Below are 20,586 nucleotides of genomic sequence, written 5' to 3'. Positions count from 1 at the left end.
CACAGTTAAAACGCACAAAAATAGAGCAAAAAACAAAAGGTAAAAGATAAAAATAATAAAAATCACAATATATACAAAACATTGTATGTATAAAACACAGCTAAAATGCATAAAAATAGAGAAAAAAACAAAAGGTAAAAGATAAAAAAATATTATAAATCACATCAAACACAAAACATTCTTTTATAAACACAGTTAAAATGCATACAAATAGAGCAAAAGAAAAACAAAAGGTAAAAGATTTTAAAAAAAATAAAAATCACAATAATACAAAACGTTCTGTATATAAAACAGCTAAAAATGTATTTTAAAAAAATAGAGCAAAAAACAAAAAGTAAAAGATTATAAATAATAAAAAATCACAATAAATACATAACATTCTCTATATAAAACACAGTTAAAATGCATAACAAATAGAGCAAAAAAAAAACAAAAGGTAAAATATTACAAATAATACAAATCCCAATAAGTACAAAACATTCTGTATTTAAAACACAGCTAAAAATTTATAAAATAGAGCAAAAAAAACAAACAAAAGTTAAAAGATAAAAAATAAAAGTACTGTAGCGCTTGGTACTGTAAGTATTGTATTATTACACACCAGCTGTTTGATTGTAACTTTCATCTTAGTTGTTGGTTTCATTGCCAAATTTGGAGTTTTAAAACGCCATGTAAAATTGCTAATGCTGATAGTAGCCTGCCTATGGAGAATCCAATGCAAATTAGCATCAAGCTAGCGCATTTTGGTAAAGTGCTTGACTTGCGTTGGAGCATACTTTCTTTGTTGGTGTTGAAAATGTCAACATTACTTGGAGGGAGTTTGCTCTCAGTGCTGCTTGACTGATTGTTTACGGTTAGGGTCCGTGCTCCGTCTGCAACCGCCGTGACGTGGCGTGCAAGGAAGGTATGGAAGTCAGGCACTTTTTGGATTGTACGTGGGTGCCTATAAAAGTAGCAGCCAGCTCTAATTGGTGGAGTACATCACAGGAGTCTCTGCGGGCAGGCAAGGTGCGTGACAAGTCTGGTTCTGCCAGGCCACCACATGTGACTACTTCATGGACGCTCAGCAGACGCGTGGAAGGTGTTCCAATTATTTGACATTTTTGTCCTCGAGTCGACTCAAGGAAACGCAGCTGCTGACCTATAGAAAGTAATCCCAGATACTTAATGAGGTGCAGTGCACTACTTTATAAAATATACACTACTTTCCAGCAGCACTTATTTACAACACTAATTAGTAGTACAGTGCAGTACTTACTTAGTACACTACTCACTAGTACAGTACTGAGTAGTACAGTGCACTACTTTATTGAATACACTACTTTCCAGCAGCACTTATTTACAACACTAATTAGTAGTACAGTGCAGTACTTACAAGTACACTACTTAGCAGAGTGCAGTACTTGGTTAGTACAGTACTTAGTAGTGGGGTGCAGTACTTAGTAGTAGAGTGCAGTACTTAGTAGTGAGGTGCAGTACTTAGTAGTACAGTGCAGTACTTAGTAGTGGGGTGCAGTACTTAGTAGTAGAGTGCAGTACTTAGTAGTAGAGTGCAGTACTTAGTAGTGGGGTGCAGTACTTAGTAGTAGAGTGCAGTACTTAGTAGTACAGTACTTAGTAGTGGGGTGCAGTACTTAGTAGTAGAGTGCAGTACTTAGTAGTAGAGTGCAGTACTTAGTAGTAGAGTGCAGTACTTAGTAGTGGGGTGCAGTACTTAGTAGTGGGGGTGCAGTACTTAGTAGTAGAGTGCAGTACTTAGTAGTGGGTGCAGTACTTAGTAGTAGAGTGCAGTACTTAGTAGTAGAGTGCAGTACTTAGTAGTAGAGTGCAGTACTTAGTAGTGAGGTGCAGTACTTAGTAGTAGAGTGCAGTACTTAAGTAGTAGAGTGCCAGTACTTAGTAGTACAGTACTTAGTAGTGGAGTGCAGTACTTAGTAGTAGAGCGCTGACCCTTGCTTCCTTCCTCCTCATTGATTTTTTCAGAAATGCTCCCCTCCCACGAGGCGGGAAAGTGCGCCCCCTGGGGGTCATGTCAGCACATGAATGAGCGGCTGATTGGGACGAAGGAGCACGCCTCACAATGTCTATACACGCCTCACAATGTCCGTTCAAGTGCAACGTCGGTCGATTAGCAGGATCCATCAGGAACGTGGTCGATGGCGCCCGCTCGTTAAGAGAGGTGCTTTATCCACGGCGGCGTGAATATTTAACACCTTCTGAATTTGCAGTGTGCACGATTGAAACATTAGCGCCGACAGTGATGCTAACGCTCGCAGAATGCACAATATGTTGCGCTCGCTCAAACTGGAAAAAACTAACAATTACATTAAAATAACCTAGCTCAGATAGGCTCCAACACCCCCCGCGACTCCAAAAGGGACATGCGGTAGAAAATGGATGGATGGATAATAATAACAACAATATTACTAACAATTAATAATAATAATGTCAGCTTCAAACGCTGATGACATCTATTAAACAAGACCAGAGGCAAAGAATTAAACAGAGACAGAATTCAATTTGGACTCAATATATTGTGTGAATGTTGTCTGTCTATCTGTGTTGGCCCTGTGATGAGGTGGCGACTTGTCCAGGGTGTACCCCGCCTTCCGCCCGAATGCAGCTGAGATAGGCTCCAGCACACCCCCCCCCGCGACACCAAAAGGGACAAGCGGTAGAAAATGGATGGATGGATGTTGAGGAGAGTCGCCCGGACATTGTGTCCTTCTACAATCTCCAGCACGCTCTGACCAAAGATTGCACTCCTCCTTCTTTTTTTGACTTTCTCCCCCCCCCTACCTCACCACACAAGAATTAAAAAAAAAAATATATATATATATATTTTTTTTTTAATGAATCAACATAAAAAACACAATATATACATTCTATATCAATATAGATCAATACAGTCTGCAGGGATACAGTCCGTAAGCACACATGATTGTATTTATTTATGTAAAAAAAATAAAAAATAAATTTTTATTTTTTATTTTTTAAATGAAATCAACATAAAAAACACAATATAATACATTCTATATCAATATAGATCAATACAGTCTGCAGGGATACAGTCCGTAAGCACACATGATTGTATTTATTTATGTAAAAAAATTAAAAAAAAAGTCTTTTTTTTTTTTAAAATACATCTAAATATTTATTTATGTAAAAAAAATAAAAAATTAAAAAAATCCACCCCCCCCCCACACCTCCGGTCCGTGGGACAAATTTTCAAGCGTTGACCGGTCCGGTACCGGGCCGCGGACCGATTGGTACCAGGCCGCACAAGAATTAAAAAATTTTTTTTTTTTTTTTTTTTTTTAATGAAATCAACATAAAAAACACAATATATACATTATACATCAATATAGATCAATACAGTCTGCAGGGATACAGTCCATAAGCACACATGATTGTGTTTATTTATGTTAAAAAAATAAATAAAATAAAAAAAAAAAAAGTTTTTAAAATACCCCCCCCCCCCCCCCCCCCTCTGGATGGACGTTTAAAACAAAACTATTATTATTAATTAGTAAGTATACATTTTTTTAGCCTTTTTAGAGAAAATCATATTGTAGTAAATTATGCAAATTACTCGATGATGTCATGGTGACCACGCCCATAGCCACGCCCCCACCGCGACAGGTATCTTGGCAGTTTATGGGAAACACTGCTATTAGTGGAGCAGCAGCACGCACAATCATGTGTGCTTACGGACTGTATCCCTTGCAGACTGTATTGATATATATTGATATATCATGTAGGAAGCAGAATATTAATAACAGAAAGAAACAACCCTTTTGTGTGAATGAGTGAAATGGGGGAGGGAGGTTTTTTGGCTTGGTGCACTAATTGTAAGTGTATCTTGTGTTTTTTATGTTGATTTACTTAAAAAAAAAAAAAAAAAACGATACCGATAATAAAAAAAACATACGATAATTTCCGATATTACATTATAAAGCATTTATCGGCCGATAATATCGGGAAGCCGATATTGTCGGATGTACTTAGTAATAATTAATGTACACACAAAAAATTATGTGGATTCTGAGTATTTTTATGGTGAATTAAAAAATACTTAATAATTATATTATTTTTACAATGATAAAAAAAGATATACAGTATATATATAAATACAGTTTATCGCTGGTAATTGGTTCCAGATCCGAATTTCCTGAATGTGGAATGCAGTATTTTCATAGTTACAGCAAAAAAAACCCCACAATTATATTTCTTCTAAACATGTTTTTTTAACACAATTAGAGCCCTCTAGACAGGAAGTTAATATATATATATATATATAATATATATATATATATATATATATATATATATATATATATATATATACAAATACATTTATTTTGAAAAACTGATAGTCTCGCTGCAAAAAGAGGAACAATTGTATACCTTAATATTGTGATGATTAAGTTTGTTTCCATTTATTCCATAGTAGAATTTGTGAAAGTATGTGTAAATACTAGAGATGTCCGATAATATCGGACTGCCGATATTATCGGCCGATAAATGCTTTAAAATGTAATATCGGAAATTATCGGAATCGGTTTCAAAAAGTAAAATTGATGACTTTTTAAAACACAGCTGTGTACACGGACGTAGGGAGAAGTACAGAGCGCCAATAAACCTTAAAGACACTTCCTCTGCGTGCCGGCCCAGTCACATAATATCTACGCCTTTTCACACACACAAGTGAATGCAAGGCATACTTGGTCAACAGCCATACAGGTCACACTGAGGGTAGCTGTATAAACAACTTTAAAACTGTTACAAATATGTGAACCCACACCAAACAAGAATGACAAACACATTTCGGGAGAACATCCGCACCGTAACACAACATAAACACAACACAATATATATGTATATATAGACATATGTCTATGCAGAGATGGCAGGCGTAGCGCAGGAAAACATGACTTTAATAGGATAACCGGAGACAGGATAACAGGGACCAGGAAACATGATAACAAGAGACAGCAAACAATCATCGAGCCCTGACTGGAGGGCGAGGCAGGCATAAATAGCAGCCAGCCGATTGACAACAGGTGTGGCCAGGCTGCCAATCAGCGGCAGGTGAGAGGAAACAGCACTCAGGGAGCCAAGCAGGAAATGGAACCAAAATAAGAGCGCTGGCAGGAAACAAACCCCAATCACAACCCGACGCGAATGTGACGGATCGTCACAAAAAGTAGTGTTTCGTCTTTACAAGAATACTCGAGTAAAAAGTATGTCGCGTTAAAACTACTCCAACAAGTCAAATATATCCATAAAGTTACTTAAGTAAATGTAACTGAGTAAATGTAACTGAGTAAATGTGGCACGTTACTACTCACTTCTACTTCTACGTGTGAACCAATCACAAAGACTACTGTAAGTGTACAGTAAGTAGGAGGTATGGAACACTAAAACACAGCTTATGTGTGTGTGTGTGTGTGTGTGTGTGTGTGTGTGTGTGTGTGTGTGTGTGTGTGTGTGTGTGTGTGTGTGTGTGTGTGTGTGTGTGCGTGTGTGTGTGTGTGTGTGTGTGTGTGCAGGTGAGCCGACACACCTCGATGTCGGTCTGTCGTCGGACTCGGCGTCGGAGGATCTCAGCTCGTACACCTCAGAGTCCTTTGACGATAACGGTAAGTAGACAGAAGAACCTCCATTTACGAACTGAATGGGTTCTTGAGCAGGGTTCGTGAATAAGAAGTTTGTATAGTGAAGCACATTTCTTCATAAGAAACAATGTGAATATGATTAATTGGTTCCAGTTTTGACAAAAGTCCATGTTTTAGTGATGGCTTGTACACTTTGAACACAATATCAAGCACTGTGCATCACACACACAAAAACAAGGAAGATAACTTTCTCTTTATTAACAAGCCAAAACAACAACGGCAAGCTAAACTGTCTTGTATGCGCTGCTCTACCAACGCACGCATATGGATAGTACCACTCATTAATGCGTCAGTCACACGCAGGATTCTCACAGGAATGAGGCAAAAAGTAACCCGGACCTTCTGCCCACACATCACTGGTGACATCGTCGGCTAATTGTGCTGCTTCGTTAATTGTGATGGACTCGTGAAGGAGGTGATTAGCACTAAGCGGTAGTAGAAGAAGGAGGGGGGGGGGGGGGGGGTGGTGAGAAGAACGAGAAAAAGGAGAAGAAGAAAAAGGAGGAGAAGGAGAATAAGGAGAACAAGAAGAATGAGAAGGAAGAGAAGAATGAGAAGGAAGAGAAGAAGGAGGAGGAGAGGAATACAAATGAGAAGAAGGATAAGAAGAATGACAAGGAGGAGAAGGAGAAGAATGAGAAGGAGAAGAATGAGAAAAAGAATGAGAATAATGACAAGGAAAAGAAGAAGAACGAGAAGGACAAGAAGAATGAGAAGGAGAAAAATAATGAGAAAAAGGAGAAGAAGAATGAGAAGGAGGAGGAGAAGAAGAATAAGAAAAAGGAGAAGAAGAATGAGAAGAAGAAGAATGAGGAAAAAGGAGAAGAAGAAGAAGAATGACAAGGAGGAGGAGAAGAAGAAGAATGAGAAAAAGGAGAAGAACGAAAAAAAGGAGGCGAATGAGAAGAAGAAGAATGAAAAAAAGGAGAAGAAGAATGAGAAAAAGGAGAAGAAAAAGAAGAAGGAGAAGGAGAAGAATGAGGAGGAGAAGAATGAGAAGAAGAAGAAGAATGAGAAAAAGGAGGAGGACAAGAAGAAGAATGACAAGAAGGAGAAGGAGAAGAATGAGAGAAAGGAGAAGAAAAAGAAGAATGAGAAGGACAAAAATGAGAAAAAGGAGAAGAACGAGAAAAAGGAGAAGAAGAAGAATGAGAATGAAGATGAGAAGAAGAAGAAGAATGAGAAAAAGAACAAGAAAAGGGAGGAGAAGAAGAAGAAGAAGAATGAGAAGGAGAAGAAGAATGAGAGAAAGGAGAAGAACGAGAAAAAGGAGAAGAAAAAGAAGAATGAGAAGGACAAAAATTAGAAAAAGGAGAAGAACGAGAAAAAAGAGAAGTAGAAGAATGAGAATGAAGATGAGAAGAAGAAGAATGAGAAAAAGAACGAGAAAAAGGAGGAGAAGAAGGAGAATGACAAGAAGAAGAATGCGAAGGAGAATGAGAGAAAGGAGAAGAACAAGAAAAAGGAGAAGAAAAAGAAGAATGAGAAGGACAAAAATTAGAAAAAGGAGAAGAACGAGAAAAAAGAGAAGTAGAAGAATGAGAATGAAGATGAGAAGAAGAAGAATGAGAAAAAGAATGAGAAAAAGGAGGAGAAGAAGGAGAATGACAAGAAGAAGAATGCGAAGGAGAATGAGAGAAAGGAGAAGAACGAGAAAAAGGAGAATAAAAAGAAGAATGAGAAGGAGAAAAAGGAGAAGAAAAAGAATGAGAATGAAGATAAGGAGAAGAAGAAGAATGAGTGACGATAAGGAGAAGAAGGAGAAGAATAAGGATAAAAAGAAAAGTCTTTATGTGATTTGAAGGACAAATGAAGTCTTGTTGTTCACATTCTTGTTGACACTTTTGCTGAACTGTGACTTGTCTCCTTTTTCTCAGAGAACTCAATAACATCCATCTCTTTCTACAGCAGGAATGTGCAACACACTAACCATTCTACCTATATACGTGTGTGTGTGTACGTGTGTGTGTGTGTGTGTGTGTGTGTGTGTGTGTGTGTGTATGTGTGTGTGTGTGTGTGTGTGTGCGTGTGTGTGAGTGTGTGTGTGTGTGTGAGTGTGTGTGTGTGTGAGAGTGTGAGGATCAACACTTTGTTTCCTCTCTAATGAGCAGAAGTGAGGAGAGAACATGTAAACAACACATAGGAGAGAGAGAGAGAGAGAGAGAGAGAGAGAGAGATAGAGAGAGAGAGAGAGAGAGAGAGAGAGAGAGAGAGAGAGAGAGAGAGAGAGAGAGAGAGAGAGACAGTCCCTCTATTCTCACACGCTTCTGCCCACCTTATGAAATGTTATTCTTCTTTAAGGATGTTATGATGTTGTTTGTGTTAATGGTGTGTGCGTGTGTGTGTGTGTGTGTGTGTGTGTGTGTGTGTGTGTGTGTGTGTGTGTGTGTGTGTGTGTGTGTGTAGCCTCCATAGTGACAGTCATACGTCTGGTCAATGACACGGTGGATCATATCGAAAGTGAAGGTAAGAAAGGCCATCCTCACACTCTTTCTTCAAGTGTGAAAAAAATGTGTAAAAAATAAATAAAACAATTGTATATAAATTCAGAATATAAAAAAAATCAGTGTTAAAAAATGAATGTATGAAAATTCAGTGTATAAAAATTTACCGAAAAAAAAATTCAATGTGTAAAAATTCAGTGTAATAAGAGTTCAGTGTATAGAAATTCAGTGTGGAAATTTTTTCAGAAAAATAAAAATTACTGTTTAAAAAATTCAGTGTAAAAGTTCAGTGTGTAAAACTTCATTGTATAAAAATTATGTGTAAAAAAATCAGTGTTTAAAAATCAATGTATGAAAATTCAGTGTATAAAAATTTACCGTAAAAAAATTCTGTGTAAGAAATCAGTGTAAAAAGAAATTCAGTGTGAAAAAAATGTGTAAAAAATAAATAAAACAATTGTATATAAATTCAGAGTAAAAAAAAATAATCAGTGTTTAAAAATCAATGTATGAAAATTCAGTGTATAAAAATTTACCGTAAAAAAAATTCAATGTGTAAAAATTCAGTGTAAAAAGAGTTCAGTGTATAGAAATTCAGTGTGGAAATTTTTTTAGAAAAAAAATAATTACTGTTTAAAAAATTGAGTGTAAAAGTTCAGTGTGTAAAACTTCATTGTATAAAAAAAATCAGTGTTTAAAAATCAATGTATGAAAATTCAGTGTATAAAAATTTACCGAAAAAAAAATTCAATGTGTAAAAATTCAGTGTAAAAAGAGTTCAGTGCATAGAAATTCAGTGTGGAATTTTTTTTAGAAAAAAAAAAATTACTGTTTAAAAAATTGAGTGTAAAAGTTCAGTGTGTAAAACTTCATTGTATAAAAATTCAGTGTAAAAAAAAAATCAGTGTTTAAAAATCAATGTATGAAAATTCAGTGTATAAAAATTTACCGTAAAAAAATTCTGTGTAAAAAAATCAGTGTAAAAAGAAATTCAGTGTGAAAAAAATGTGTAAAAAATAAATAAAACAATTGTATATAAATTCAGAGTAAAAAAAAAATCAGTGTTTAAAAATCAATGTATGAAAATTCAGTGTATAAAAATTTGCCGTAAAAAAAATTCAATGTGTAAAAATTCAGTGTAAAAAGAGTTCAGTGTATAGAAATTCAGTGTGGAAATTTTTTAGAAAAAAATAAATTACTGTTTAAAAAATTCAGTGTAAAAGTTCAGTGTGTAAAACTTCATTGTATAAAAATTCAGTTTAAAAAAAATCAGTGTTTAAAAATCAATGTATGAAAATTCAGTGTATAAAAATTTACCGAAAAAAAATTCTGTGTAAGAAATCAGTGTAAAAAGAAATTCAGTGTGAAAAAAATGTGTAAAAAATAAATAAAACAATTGTATATAAATTCAGAGTAAAAAAAAAATCAGTGTTTAAAAGTCAATGTATGAAAATTCAGTATAAAAATTTACCGTAAAAAAAATTCAATGTGTAAAAAGAGTTCAGTGTATAGAAATTCAGTGTGGAAATTTTTTTAGAAAAAAAAAAATTACTGTTTAAAAAATTGAGTGTAAAAGTTCAGTGTGTAAAACTTCATTGTATAAAAATTCAGTGTAAAAAAAAAATCAGTGTATAAAAATTTACCGTGAAAAAATTAAGTGTAAAAAATCAGTGTAAAAAGAAATTCAGTGTGAAAAAAATGTGTAAAAAATAAATAAAACAATTGTATATAAATTCAGAGTAAAAAAAAAATCAGTGTTTAAAAATCAATGTATGAAAATTCAGTGTATAAAAATTTACCGTAAAAAAAATTCAATGTGTAAAAATTCAGTGTAAAAAGAGTTCAGTGTATAGAAATTCAGTGTGGAAATTTTTTTAGAAAAAAAAAAATTACTGTTTAAAAAATTCAGTGTAAAAGTTCAGTGTGTAAAACTTCATTGTATAAAAATTCAGTGTAAAAAAAAAATCAGTGTATAAAAATTTACCGTAAAAAAATTAAGTGTAAAAAATCAGTGTAAAAAGAAATTCAGTGTGAAAAAAATGTGTAAAAAATAAATAAAACAATTGTATATAAATTCAGAGTAAAAAAAAAATCAGTGTTTAAAAATCAATGTATGAAAATTCAGTGTATAAAAATTTGCCGTAAAAAAAATTCAATGTGTAAAAATTCAGTGTAAAAAGAGTTCAGTGTATAGAAATTCAGTGTGGAAATTTTTTAGAAAACAATAAATTACTGTTTAAAAAATTCAGTGTAAAAGTTCAGTGTGTAAAACTTCATTGTATAAAAATTCAGTTTAAAAAAAATCAGTGTTTAAAAATCAATGTATGAAAATTCAGTGTATAAAAATTTACCGTAAAAAAATTGTGTAAAAAATCAGTGTAAAAAGAAATTCAGTGTGAAAAAAATGTGTAAAAAATAAATAAAACAATTGTATATAAATTCAGAGTAAAAAAAAAATCAGTGTTTAAAAATTAATGTATGAAAATTCAGTGTATAAAAATTTACCGTAAAAAAAAATTCAATGTGTAAAAATTCAGTATAAAAAGAGTTCAGTGTATAGAAATTCAGTGTGGAAATTTTTTTAGAAAAAAAAAAATACTGTTTAAAAAATTCAGTGTAAAAGTTCAGTGTGTAAAACTTCATTGTATAAAAATTCAGTGTAAAAAAAAAATCAGTGTTTAAAAATCAATGTATGAAAATTCAGTGTATAAAAATTTACGGTAAAAAAATTCTGTGTAAAAAATCAGTGTAAAAAGAAATTCAGTGTGAAAAAAATGTGTAAAAAATAAATAAAACAATTGTATATAAATTCAGAGTAAAAAAAAAATCAGTGTTTAAAAATCAATGTATGAAAATTCAGTATAAAAATTTACCGTAAAAAAAATTCAATGTGTAAAAATTCAGTGTAAAAAGAGTTCAGTGTATAGAAATTCAGTGTGGAATTTTTTTTAGAAAAAAAAAAATTACTGTTTAAAAAATTGAGTGTAAAAGTTCAGTGTGTAAAACTTCATTGTATAAAAATTCAGTGTAAAAAAAAAATCAGTGTTTAAAAATCAATGTATGAAAATTCAGTGTATAAAAATTTACCGTAAAAAAATTCTGTGTAAAAAAATCAGTGTAAAAAGAAATTCAGTGTGAAAAAAATGTGTAAAAAATAAATAAAACAATTGTATATAAATTCAGAGTAAAAAAAAAATCAGTGTTTAAAAATCAATGTATGAAAATTCAGTGTATAAAAATTTACCGTAAAAAAAATTAAATGTTTAAAAATTCAGTGTATAGAAATTCAGTGTGGAAATTTTTTAGAAAAAAAAAAATTACTGTTTAAAAAATTGAGTGTAAAAGTTCAGTGTGTAAAACTTCATTGTATAAAAATTCAGTGTAAAAAAAATCAGTGTTTAAAAATCAATGTATGAAAATTCAGTGTATAAAAATTTACCATAAAAAAATTCTGTGTAAAAATATTAAGTGTAAAAAATCAGTGTAAAGAGAAATTCAGTGTGAAAAAAATGTGTAAAAAAGAAATAAAAATAATTGTACTTAAATTCAGAGTAAAAAAAAAAATCAGTGTTTAAAAATCAATGTATGAAAATTCAGTGTATAAGAATTTACCGTAAAAAAATTCTGTTTAAAAAAATTAAGTGTAAAAAATCAGTGTAAAGAGAAATTCAGTGTGAAAAAAATTTGTAAAAAAGAAATAAAAATAATTGGACATAAATTCAGAGTAAAAAAAAAATCAGTGTTTAAAAATCAATGTATGAAAATTCAGTGTATAAAAATTTACCGTAAAAAAATTCTGTTTAAAAAAATTAAGTGTAAAAAATCAGTGTAAAAAGAAATTCAGTGTGAAAAAAATGTGTAAAAAATAAATAAAACAATTGTATATAAATTCAGGGTAAAAAAAAAAATCTGTGTTTAAAAATCAATGTATGAAAATTCAGTGTATAAAAATTTACCGTAAAAAAAATTCAATGTGTAAAAAGAGTTCAGTGTATAGAAATTCAGTGTGGAAATTTTTTAGAAAAAAAAAAAAATTACTGTTTAAAAAATTCAGTGTAAAAGTTCAGTGTGTAAAACTTCATTGTATAAAAATTCAGTGTAAAAAAAATCAGTGTTTAAAAATCAATGTATGAAAATTCAGTGTATAAAAATTTACCGTAAAAAAATTCTGTGTCAAAAAATTAAGTGTAAAAAATCAGTGGAAAGAGAAATTCAGTGTGAAAAAAAATTGTAAAAAAGAAATAAAAATAATTGTACATAAATTCAGAGTAAAAAAAAAATCAGTGTTTAAAAATCAATGTATGAAAATTCAGTGTATAAAAATTTACCGTAAAAAAATTCTGTGTAAAAAAATTAAGTGTAAAAAATCAGTGTAGAGAAATTCAGTGTGAAAAAATTTGTAAAAAATAAATACAAATAATTGTACACAAATTCAGAGTAAAAAAAAAAATCAGTGTTTAAAAATCAATGTATGAAAATTCCGTGTATAAAAAATTTACCATAAAAAAAATCAATGTGTAAAAATTCAGTGTAAAGAAAGTTCAGTGTATAGAAATTCAGTGAAAAAAAATGTGTCTGGGAGCGGACCGCCACAATCGGACAGTCCGATACCCCATACTCTCTGAGCACTTCCCGAGGGACACGGTGGAATGCCTTCTCCAAGTCCACAAAGCACATGTAGACTGGTTGGGCAAACTCCCATGCACCCTCTAGGACCCTGCCCAGAGTATAGAGCTGGTCCACAGTTCCACGACCAGGACGAAAACCACACTGTTCCTCCTAAATCCGAGGTTCGACAGCCCTTTGAGACACTTGTGATTTAGGGCTATATAAATAAACATTGATTGATTGATTGATTGATTGATTGACTATCCGGCGTAGCCTCCTCTCCAGTACACCTGAATAGACCTTAAGGCTGAGGAGTAAAATACAATTAAATAAACTCAATAATAATAATAAATTCAAATAAAAAATATTTTAACCAACAAAACAACAATGAAAAAAACTATTTGTGGGGCGGTATAGCTCGGTTTGTAGAGTGGCCGTGCCAGCAACTTGAGGGTTCCAGGTTCGATCCTAGTCACTGCCGTTGTGTCCTTGGGCAAGACACTTTACCCACCTGCTCCCAGTGCCACCCACACTGCTTTAAATGGAACTTAGATATTGGCTTTCACTATGTAAAGCGCTTTGAGTCACTAGAGCAAAAGCGCTATATAAACATAATTCATTTTTATTTTTTATCAACATGTGAAAATATTGAGCACGTTTTGCAGTGCGCAGCTTTTTGAAGCGTGATACTGATAAAGCATCTTCCCCCCCCTGTTATCGCACGCCGCCATCCCTGACTCAATTGATCAGTTTCAACAATCTTTTAAATGATTTCACTTTTTTCTTTTTTTTTTTTTATAAATCAATTCGATAAAAAGGCCATTTTCCTGCTAACTCACTGCATGCATAAGTCGTGCGCCAGCAGCCGCGAGGAGCTTTTCTAACCTGCAACCTGTGCAGACAAGATTTTGCTATGATCCACGTACCAAATCATACATTATGAGAGTCAGCCTGAATCGAATCGGCCACCCTAAGAATCGGAATTTGAATTGTTGCAAGTTAGGAAAAAGGGCCTTACATAATTACATGTAAAAGTAACGGCCTCGGTAATACCGTTACTTTTACTACAGTAACGAGTAATCTATTTAATTACTTTTACGCACGTACGACGCCGTTAACGAGATGTTTGCTGCTACGTGACACACTACTTTTGCTGTGGCTGCATGTCAACAGGACAGAGGCAAAGCAGGAAGTCACCTTTTTTGCTAGTGAAAGCAACAAGCAGAACTACACGTGAAAATAGAAGGCGGCAACATCACACAGCAAACAACACACACATACACGCACTGCTACTACGAGGGAATAATGAACAACAGATCCATGAAGTGACGAGCTTGCAATGCTGCAATGTGTTTGTGGACAAGGAGACTACAGCCAAGGAAGCACATTCATTAATCCGCATGAACTAGCGCTAGCACAGTCCAGGTAGAACAGAATCAGCAGAGCTGCCGCTGCTAAGCTAACAAACACAAGTAATAATAATAATGATGGATTTTATTTGTAAAAAGCACTTTACATTGAGTAAACAACCTCAAAGTGCTACAGTGTATTAAAAAAAAAAGTATATATATATATATATATATATATATATATATATATATATATATATATATATATATATATATATATATATATATATATATATATATATATATATATATAATAAATAAAAAATAAAAACTAGAACAGCCAAATAGCTAAAACTAGTACGAAATAAAAATAAAAGAAGGGTTTCTAAGCCTTTTTTTAAAAGCATGCACAGTCTGTGGTGCCCTCAGGTGGTCAGGGGAGAGCGTTCCACAGACTGGGAGCGGCGTGAGCTAAAAATGCTGCGTCGAGCGCGCTCTTGCTGACATCACACGTCACTTTTAAAAGGTGCACACACACTCTGCTCTCATGAAACATCTCTCACCTGCATATGCCAAATATTTGACGTTTTTTTTATTTTATATTTTTTTTTGAAATAATGCATTCATTACTTTCCCTGGTAATTAATTACATTTATTAAAGAGTAATTCTGTTATTAACTGAATTCCTTTTTTGGTAAAGTAGAAAGTAGCTACAATTGATTACTTTTTTAAAGTAATTTTCTGAACACTGGTTGTAAGATTCACATCCCTAAAAAAAAAAATATATATATATATATATATATATATATATATATATATATATATATATATATATATATATATATATATATATATATTAGAAATATTATTAATATGATAAAAATATTGTGATTTTTATTCTTTTTACATTTTGTGATATTTAATTAATCATATTTTATTTATATTTATTTTTTAATTGTATTTGCATTGCAAAGGGAATTAATGAGCAGCATGGAGAAAAAAAAGAGAATTAAAATAAAGAGACTAATAATCATTAATGTAAAGATGATTTTTTTCCCCCCGTGTGTGTTATGTTTCTTTTTGCAGTGACCAACATGGACAAGGAGCAGTGGCAGCACAGTCCTGGTAAGTGGCAAATACTAAAATACATATACACGCTCGGGTATCTCACATACGGACTTACCTTCATATTAATGACTGTTTCATGTCGTCAGTGTGGCACGTTTGCATCTATGTGTGTGTGTGTGTGTGTGTGTTTGTGTGTGTGTGTGTGTTGCCCGTCACCTGAGGTCTTCCCTCTCGCCATTCCCCTCGCGTCCCGCCGACGAGCGCAGCATAAATCATGGCCGCCAGGCAAGATAAAGGTTGTGATTTTTTTTCTTTTCTCCAGCGACTCATTCACCTGCACAAACAAACAGAGAAATAAACAAACATGGAAATAAGCAAATGAATAAACAAGCAGCTTACCCTCAAAAGTGTCCATTTAGTTTCAGTCATAGTCTTTCGATGAAAATGTATTTTAGTCACCCACAACCGGTGAAGTCGTCACGTTGTGTAAATGGTAAATAAAACCAGAATGCAATGATTTGCTAATCCTGTTCAACTTATATTCAATTGAATAGACTGCAAAGACAAGATACTTCACGGTCCAACGTTATTTTTTTGCTGATATATTGTACTGATATTTACCAAATAATATATGGTGAAAAGTATTGATATACTGTAGATATTAGTCCATCCCTGCCTTCAAAATAAAAGGCCACTTTCCTCATATTTGTCTAAATAGCTGTTATATTGTATTGATATTTACCAAATAATCTAAGGTGATATATATCGTTATCGATATAGATTTATGGCCGTATCGCCCATCCCTACCTTGAAAATAAAAGTCCACTTTCCTCATATTTGTCTAAATAGCTGTTATATTGTATTGATATTTACCGATTATATATATCGATATAGATTTTAGGCCGTATCGCCCATCCCTACGTTGAAAATAAAAGTCCACTTTCCTCATATTTGTCTAAATAGCTGTTATATTGTATTGATATTTACCGATTATATATATCGATATAGATTTTAGGCCGTATCGCCCATCCCTACCTTCAAAATAAAAGGCCACTTTCCTCATATTTGTCTAAATAGCTGTTATATTGTATTGATATTTACCGATTATATATATCGATATAGATTTTAGGCCGTATCGCCCATCCCTACCTTCAAAATAAAAGGCCACTTTCCCCGTATTTGTCTAAATAGCTGTTATATTGTATTGATATTTACCAAATAATCTAAGGTGATATATATCGTTATCGATATAGATTTATGGCCGTATGGCTCATCCCTACCTTCAAAATAAAAGTCCACTTTCCTCATATTTGTCTAAATAGCTGTTATATTGTATTGATATTTACCGATTATATATATCGATATAGATTTTAGGCCGTATCGCCCATCCCTACCTTCAAAATAAAAGGCCACTTTCCTCATATTTGTCTAAATAGCTGTTATATTGTATTGATATTTACCGATTATATATATCGATATAGATTTTAGGCTGTATCGCCCATCCCTACCTTCAAAATAAAAGGCCACTTTCCTCATATTTGTCTAAATAGCTGTTATATTGTATTGATATTTACCGATTATATATATCGATATAGATTTTAGGCCGTATCGCCCATCCCTACCTTCAAAATAAAAGTCCACTTTCCTCATATTTGTCTAAATAGCTGTTATATTGTATTGATATTTACCGATTATATATATCGATATAGATTTTAGGCCGTATCGCCCATCCCTACCTTCAAAATAAAAGGCCACTTTCCTCATATTTGTCTAAATAGTTGTTATATTGTATTGATATTTACCAAATAATCTAAGGTGATATATATTGTTATCGATATAGATTTTAGGCCGTATCGCCCATCCCTACCTTGAAAATAAAAGTCCACTTTCCTCATATTTGTCTAAATAGCTGTTATATTGTATTGATATTTACCAATTATATATATCGATATAGATTTTAGGCCGTATCGCCCATCCCTACCTTCAAAATAAAAGGCCACTTTCCTCATATTTGTCTAAATAGCTGTTATATTGTATTGCTATTTACCAAATAATCTAAGGTGATATATATCGATATAGATTTATGGCCGTATCGCCCATCCCTACCTTGAAAATAAAAGTCCACTTTCCTCATATTTGTCTAAATAGCTGCTATATTGTATTGATATTTACCAATTATATATATCGATATAGATTTTAGGCCGTATCGCCCATCCCTACCTTCAAAATAAAAGGCCACTTTCCCCATATTTGTCTAAATAGCTGTTATATTGTATTGATATTTACCGATTATATATATCGATATAGATTTTAGGCCGTATCGCCCATCCCTACCTTCAAAATAAAAGGCCACTTTCCTCATATTTGTCTAAATAGCTGTTATATTGTATTGATATTTACCAAATAATCTAAGGTGATATATATCGTTATCGATATAGATTTATGGCCGTACGGCCCATCCCTACCTTCAAAATAAAAGTCCACTTTCCTCATATTTGTCTAAATAGCTGTTATATTGTATTGATATTTACCGATTGTATATATCGATATAAATTTTAGGCCGTATCGCCCATCCCTACCTTCAAAATAAAAGGCCACTTTCCTCATATTTGTCTAAATAGCTGTTATATTGTATTGATATTTACCGATTATATATATCGATATAGATTTTAGGCCGTATCGCCCATCCCTACCTTCAAAATAAAAGGCCACTTTCCTCATATTTGTCTAAATAGCTGTTATATTGTATTGATATTTACCAAATAATCTAAGGTGATATATATCGTTATCGATATAGATTTATGGCCGTACGGCCCATCCCTACCTTCAAAATAAAAGTCCACTTTCCTCATATTTGTCTAAATAGCTGTTATATTGTATTGATATTTACCGATTATATATATCGATATAGATTTTAGGCCGTATCGCCCATCCCTACCTTCAAAATAAAAGGCCACTTTCCTCATATTTGTCTAAATAGCTGTTATATTGTATTGATATTTACCGATTATATATATCGATATAGATTTTAGGCCGTATCGCCCATCCCTACGTTGAAAATAAAAGTCCACTTTCCTCATATTTGTCTAAATAGCTGTTATATTGTATTGATATTTACCGATTATATATATCGATATAGATTTTAGGCCGTATCGCCCATCCCTACCTTCAAAATAAAAGGCCACTTTCCTCATATTTGTCTAAATAGCTGTTATATTGTATTGATATTTACCGATTATATATATCGATATAGATTTTAGGCCGTATCGCCCATCCCTACCTTCAAAATAAAAGGCCACTTTCCCCATATTTGTCTAAATAGCTGTTATATTGTATTGATATTTACCAAATAATCTAAGGTGATATATATCGTTATCGATATAGATTTATGGCCGTATGGCTCATCCCTACCTTCAAAATAAAAGTCCACTTTCCTCATATTTGTCTAAATAGCTGTTATATTGTATTGATATTTACCGATTATATATATCGATATAGATTTTAGGCCGTATCGCCCATCCCTACCTTCAAAATAAAAGGCCACTTTCCTCATATTTGTCTAAATAGCTGTTATATTGTATTGATATTTACCGATTATATATATCGATATAGATTTTAGGCCGTATCGCCCATCCCTACCTTCAAAATAAAAGGCCACTTTCCTCATATTTGTCTAAATAGCTGTTATATTGTATTGATATTTACCAAATAATCTAAGGTGATATATATCGTTATCGATATAGATTTATGGCCGTATGGCCCATCCCTACCTTCAAAATAAAAGTCCACTTTCCTCATATTTGTCTAAATAGGTTATATTGTATTGATATTTACCGATTATATATATCGATATAGATGTTAGGCCGTATCGCCCATCCCTACCTTCAAAATAAAAGGTCACTTTCCCCATATTTGTCTAAATAGCTGTTATATTGTATTGATATTTACCAAATAATCTAAGGTGATATATATCGTTATCGATATAGATTTATGGCCGTATGGCTCATCCCTACCTTCAAAATAAAAGTCCACTTTCCTCATATTTGTCTAAATAGCTGTTATATTGTATTGATATTTACCGATTATATATATCGATATAGATTTTAGGCCGTATCGCCCATCCCTACCTTCAAAATAAAAGGCCACTTTCCTCATATTTGTCTAAATAGCTGTTATATTGTATTGATATTTACCGATTATATATATCGATATAGATTTTAGGCCGTATCGCCCATCCCTACCTTCAAAATAAAAGGCCACTTTCCTCATATTTGTCTAAATAGCTGTTATATTGTATTGATATTTACCAAATAATCTAAGGTGATATATATCGTTATCGATATAGATTTATGGCCGTATGGCCCATCCCTACCTTCAAAATAAAAGTCCACTTTCCTCATATTTGTCTAAATAGGTTATATTGTATTGATATTTACCGATTATATATATCGATATAGATGTTAGGCCGTATCGCCCATCCCTACCTTCAAAATAAAAGGCCACTTTCCTCATATTTGTCTAAATAGCTGTTATATTGTATTGATATTTACCAAATAATCTAAGGTGATATATATCGTTATCGATATAGATTTATGGCCGTATGGCCCATCCCTACCTTCAAAATAAAAGTTTCTATGGCCACAAAAGTGCGACTGAGATTAAAGTTAAGTTAAAGTTAAAGTAGCAATGATTGTCACACACACACTAGGTGTGGTGAAATTTGTCCTCTGCATTTGACCCATCCCCTTGATCACCCCCTGGGAGGTGAGGGGAGCAGTGGGCAGCAGCCTGGGCCGCGCCCGGGAATCATTTTTGGTGATTTTTGGTTATTTAACCCCCTAAAAAGAAGCTTCCATGAAATGATCAGTCATTCCCAAATAAGGACGGGGCGAGGGTCACCACTTTGTCAACAAATGCGTGAGCAAATTGTTGAACAGTTTAAGAACAACATTTCTGAACAAGCTATTGCAAGGAATTTAGGGATTTCACCATCTACGCTCCGTAACATCATCAAAAGGTTCGGAGAATCTGGAGAAATCACTGCACGTAAGCGATGACATCAGGCGGTACTGCATCAAAAAGCGACACCAGTGTGTAAAGGATATCACCACATGGGCTCCGGAACACTTCAGAAAACCACTGTCAGCAACTACAGTTGGTCGCGACATCTGTAAGTGCAAGTTAAAACTCTACTATGCAAAGTCAACGCCATTTATCAACAACACCCAGAAACGCCGCCGGCTTCGCTGGGCCCCGAGCTCATCTAAGATGCACTGATGCAAAGTGGAAAAGTCTTCTGTGGTCTGACGAGTCAAATTGTTTTTGGAAACTGTGTCCTCCGGACCAAAGAGGAAAAGAACCATGCGGACTGTTCTAGCCAGCATGTGTGATGGTATGGGGGTGTATTAGTGCCCAAGACATGGGTAACTTACACATCTG

At 33.2% G+C, this 20,586-nt stretch overlaps 1 long non-coding RNA gene across 1 annotated transcript in view; it reads right to left on the bottom strand.

Moving 5' to 3' along the window:
* Window positions 1-595: 595 nt before the first annotated feature.
* Window positions 596-20,586, bottom strand: part of LOC133649550 (uncharacterized) — a 45,216-nt gene continuing 25,225 nt past the window's right edge. The window contains exons 3-4 of the long non-coding RNA XR_009826085.1: window positions 15,364-15,481; window positions 596-1,141 (exon numbers count right to left, since the gene is read on the bottom strand). This is a non-coding gene — a long non-coding RNA (uncharacterized LOC133649550). The remainder of the gene's footprint in view (window positions 1,142-15,363; window positions 15,482-20,586) is intronic.

Source organism: Entelurus aequoreus, linkage group LG05 (assembly GCF_033978785.1).
Source record: "Entelurus aequoreus isolate RoL-2023_Sb linkage group LG05, RoL_Eaeq_v1.1, whole genome shotgun sequence".
Taxonomy (NCBI): Eukaryota; Metazoa; Chordata; class Actinopteri; order Syngnathiformes; family Syngnathidae; genus Entelurus; species Entelurus aequoreus.
Note: the sequence above shows the minus strand (reverse complement) of the source record. Positions and strands in the feature narration are given on the sequence as shown.